This window comes from Morone saxatilis, unplaced genomic scaffold, assembly GCF_004916995.1.
Source record: "Morone saxatilis isolate NCDOM2014 unplaced genomic scaffold, NCSU_SB_2.0 Contig18, whole genome shotgun sequence".
Taxonomy (NCBI): domain Eukaryota; kingdom Metazoa; phylum Chordata; class Actinopteri; family Moronidae; genus Morone; species Morone saxatilis.
The window spans coordinates 6,102,278-6,107,565 of NW_023339740.1; positions in this window are offsets into that span (position 1 = coordinate 6,102,278).

Genomic DNA, 5,288 nt, shown 5'->3' on the forward strand with positions numbered 1-5,288 from the left:
GCGCTTGAGGTTTGGTTAAAATCATAATTTGGATTAAAGGTCCAGTGTGTAACATTTAGGAGGATCTATTGGTAGAAATAGAATAGTTGTGTTTTCGTTACCTCCAAATGAGACATTTTTATCTACAGAGGGAGCGGGTCATGTTCTACAGGGGCCACCATGTTGAACCTTCATGTTTCTACGGCCCAAAACGTACAAACCAAATGCTATCATTTCTCCTTCACACTTGGTTGAGTCAGGATGCAATCTCTGTGCTAGATGTCACTAAATCCTACACACTGGTCCTTCAAATGAATCAGATATGTACCAAATGTCAAAAATGTAACTACAGCAGCTATAGGACACAACATGGAGCAGTGTTGGGGAGTAGTGGTGCTACATGTAGCAATGCTACTACTGTATACCACATTTCTCAGTGGCTGTTAGGTAGCTTAGCTATGTTCAAATCATGTTTTCAGTAGCGAGCTATGTTTGCTATAAGTGAAACAATCAAATGTTATGTTGATACATTTAATTTTCTCTTGAATATTAAAGATATCAAAATAAATTGAAATATATTGCTGCACAGATACTGTATCAGCATGGATTCAGCACCGGGGGTTCCACGTCTTCTGATTCAGGACAGAAGCAATCAAGCAGTCTGGTTTGACAGAATGAAGCACAGAGAGAGTGCTACAGCAATAACTGGCTTCTAAATGTGATTGATTTAAAAGGAAATAGCTTGCAAGAGGGATCAGTTACAACAGGTATCCCTGGAAAGATTCAGGAAATCTAGAAGGAAAACAGTTGTTGCCTCTACCACTGATGTGTCGTTGATCAAGGCACTACACTACTTATTACTCCAGTAATGCTGCTCAAGGACCTACAGTAACACTGCAGCCTTACTGACAAGCTCTGAACTGGTGTGAATATTCTGTATTGAAAGCTGCTTCAATATAAAGCAGGGCAGTGCTGAAAAATTATTGTGCAGCAAAATTTCTCCAGATGAATAAAGCCTAAAAAAATATTTATTTCCAAGCCACACAACATCCATCTGCGCCGACAGTCTGGGGGATGGATGTCTACATGTAAATGAGCACAGCCAGCATGAGAAGTATAGCGTTATGTGTAAGAAGGGCAATCTGTCCACTGTAGCTCTGTGAACCGACTCGTAATACAATCTAAATGAACGAGGCTCAGCACGTCTCAAATTGCCGAGAGAAAAACGTGCTCTCTCTGAACTTGTGTGCTGTGTAGTCAGTGCGAGGGGCTGACCTTTCCTGGCTACCTATCGCTCGCTTTCACTCTCAATGCACTGTACATGTCTCCCCATGGTAAACGCTTTGGCTCAGTGAAGTTATGCTGCAAAGAAGTAAGGAAAGCTCTGCAGGGCCAGTGGCTTAAATTGAGGCAATTCTGACTAAGTCTGGCAGGAGCAAGGCATTAGGAAGCATGTCAGAAAAAATCTATATTATACTAGAAAACATTTTTATTCTGCAAGTAGCTATAACAGTCCACAAGAGAGTCGTTGCATTGCAGAGAGTGAAATAGACTGGAGAAAAAGAGAGTGAAAGAGCAATTCGGATGATGATGAAATCTGATAAATCTAAGGAAGCAATTGAGGTAATAAATGGAGCCTTTGGTTTTGGAAAAGCTTTCAGAGCCCAGACAGTGGCAAACACAATCTAAAGGCAGATTAGTTCAGTAAAAACCTAAAAGTACTTCCTCAAAGTATCTTGGTACACCTCTCCCATTTTACCAAAGTGTGACTTCCTGTGATGGATGAAGAATTTGTAAAGTATTTCAAGTGGAATGAGTAGGAAGCTGGCAGTATCATATAACAGAGGCTGCATAATGGGCCCATTTGGACTGACCACCATCAGCAACATTCAAGGGTTATCGCCCCATATTCCGACTGTTATCAGCTCTTCAGGAGCACCAATCGATGGCTTGCAATGCTTTATGGTCCAGAGTGAGACCTGGGGGGGCCACCGTGCTGTATCACCACAGATTTTCTGTAGATGCAGAGAAGATTTACAGGACAGAAGATGGATAATGATAAAGATCTTGGGGTTGTTAGGCCAGCGCAGTTCCTCCTCCAGCCAGGCGACCATATGAGCAAATTAAGTTTTTCTTGTGCCTGTTGAAATCTATGAGAAACTCTTGTAGCACTTGTGTCAGGGTGAAGTTTAGGATTAGGCTAAATGCAGCGCTTATGTGCACAGTGTCAAGACTTTTTAACTCAGCAGTAAGGGGGATTATTTTACCTGCTGCTCTGGTATAAGGCTGGTCTACGCCTCGGGGAAATGGCTGTTATCTATTTGGTATGGTAAGCCTTTCAGTACGTGAGTGAGCAGCTGTTTGCACTAATCCCACCATGAAATTCTCCAGAGACGGAGAAGTGTTTCCTTGTTTTGGGAAAAATCTTTCATTTACTGTTTAGTTTTCAACTGTGTCTCTCTCCTTCTTTCACGTCTTCCCACATACTTTCCCTCTGGCTCAGCAGCCACTTAATGAGGATGCACAGAGATCCGACCCTATGCATCACAGTTGTGCTGACTGTAGGCCATTACAGATTTACTGAAGTGAACGTAAGCAGTGCTGAGCCTCAGCTGTTATGTACAAATTATATTTTACATAGACAACATTCACCTGAGCAAGATAAACAGCATAAGAAAAAATATGATCAAATAAGCTATGTGAACAATACATAATTCTGATTCGGATTATATACTCCTAATGTGCTTTGCCAAATACTCTAGAGGAAACATAATTGCTGCTGGGTTATGTTCAGTTGCAACATGTTTTCCAAACCAGAAAGTGTGACATTCTTTCTACTCTAAAATAGAGGATGTCAGGGTGGATGGTTGGGCATATAAAGCAAAGTTTGACATGGACATGAAGCCTCCAAGATGTTGTTAAGTTCAGGCTAAAACACAGATTGCGTAAAGATGATTGAAAGAAATCACCTGTACAAATTCTGCATGCTGTTTTGTTATCTGAATAGATCTATATAACTTAAATGTTGTACCCACACAAATCAGATCATCCAAGCAAAAGGTGTAACTAATCAATATTTTTATAAAAACAGTGGATCAAAAGACTGTGCAATATGAAAGGTGTCATTTGTAGTGGCAAAGCCACAAAGAATTGTCACCCAACTCTGGGGTTTCCCTTTAGCTCTACAAAGCGTTTTAGCAGCTTTCAGCTCATTATTGGGGTTTTTATGGTTTATGGTTTTTATTAAACCCTAACTTTACTGTTTTGGTACTCTCACCATCAACCTAGTTTCCAGCAAAAAAGCTCTGATAGGCCCATTATATGCCACCTGCTCAGCACAAAATAGCAGAAAGACAAAGTTGGCAACTAGCTGGTGAACATAATGGAGCATTAAGCATCTAAAGAGACAGATATTTCCCTCAGCAGAAACAAAGTGAAGAGCAAATATTGCACTTATATTCATCAGGCAGCCAGAAGCACAACTCCAAATGAATGCTAATATTGTTCTGTATCTGTTGAATGTGTGAGTACATGTAATGAATTGTTGGCTAACACATTTGCCATAACTTTTTAAGTGTTCAGCTTGTTATACAGCTCACAAGTGGACAAAAAGATTAATGGATGCAGGTTCTGGTCACCATTTTTCCCACCCCACTCTATATATGTCTCCCATAGAGAGAGAGAGAACGACCGCTTTAAACATATCAGACTTTTCTGGGCCCTTAAACTACTCAAAGTGAAAGTGCTTTCATATTCAAAACCAACCACTGCAATCACAAATCTGACATTCAATGTTCTTATGGGATCTTTGCTTTAATCAGGTAATCAGGAAGTGGTATTAATAATTGGTAAAAACTTTAAAACTTGACAGTTCCACACAGTACTGTCTGTGTTGTTTCCCTGGGGTACAAATCCATTCTTGAGTGTTTTGGACAAACTAGTAATTCTGTTTTGACAAGGCTCAGCTTAGCCATCTAAAATATCATCTCTCCCTGTCTCTCTGTCACTCAGTCTTTCCCTCTGTTCCTGGGGATTTGTTGGAGCCTCAGCCCCACAAGGACAGACTCTCCGGCTATTAGGAAAAAAACATCCTTGACATTCATTTTCTTTCATCCCTGCTGATCTCTTGAGATTGCCCAAGAGACTGCGATAGCACTCTGCCTTCAACTGAAAGGAGAAGATAAGGTCAACACAGATGGTCTAGGCGACAATTGTGTAAGTCTTAACAGAAACAAGTGTGGGAAAGATGCTCAAACGGTTGCCTCGCACTTCCTGTGAAAAAAGTTGCTATTGCAAGTAAAAAGTGCAAGGGAACTATGTTTATGAAACTGGAAGCAAACATAAGGACTGGAGGATGATAGAAAACAAGTTATTCTTGGACTTCTGTACATCAGCTCGGTCTTGACTTGAAAGCACTCAACTTAGGCAATGCTGAGGAAACTAGGGTCAAGTAATGGAGCTTTTAAATAATACAGGCGCTACTGTTACACTTGAAGTTTTCAGTGAGGTTTTAATCACAGGTGAATAGATGTTTAATGTAACAGGTTCAAGCTGGCTCTGCAATCAGATTTTAAGTGAAGTAGCCTGACTGATTGGAGAGCTGACAGTCGCACTTTTAAAATCTGGTTTTCTACATTAATTTTAAATTCCAGCGGCATTGAGGTTCACTCTGACTGTTAATGACATTTATCTTGTGGGTGTTCATAACATATTTGTCATACAAAAACAGGAATGAAGCCCTGGCTTTAGTATTTGCTTGTAGCATCTCCTCCATGTTTATTTACAATGACGTCAAATACATGTCGTAGGAGGTGAACAAATCTGACATATCATATATTTGACCAGATATTAGGGGAAAACATTTTAGCTGCAGGATTTTTTGTGGGTTGGACACTATATGTTGTTACTGTGAAACATTTAGGAAGATCTATTTGCAGAAATGGCATATAATATTCATAGGTGTGTTTAGTCTGAAAATAACAATTGTTGGTTTTTTGTTTTTGTTTTTTTCTACAGAGGTAGAGGATCCACCATTTTGAATCACCATGTTTCTACAGTAGCCCAGAACATGACAAACCTAACACTGGTAGAAAGAAAGAAAGGACCATTCATGTTTTTTCCGAAGTTTCATGGCCACTGTAGTTTCTCCTACACGATTGGAACGGCAGGGTGATTGTAATCTGCAACTACACCACCAGATCCCTCTTAATCCTACATACTGGTCCTTTAAGGCCTCCGCACACCAACCCAATTATCGGCTGTCGGACGTCATCGGACAGTCAGGTGAGGTCGGTGGCTCGAGCCGGTTC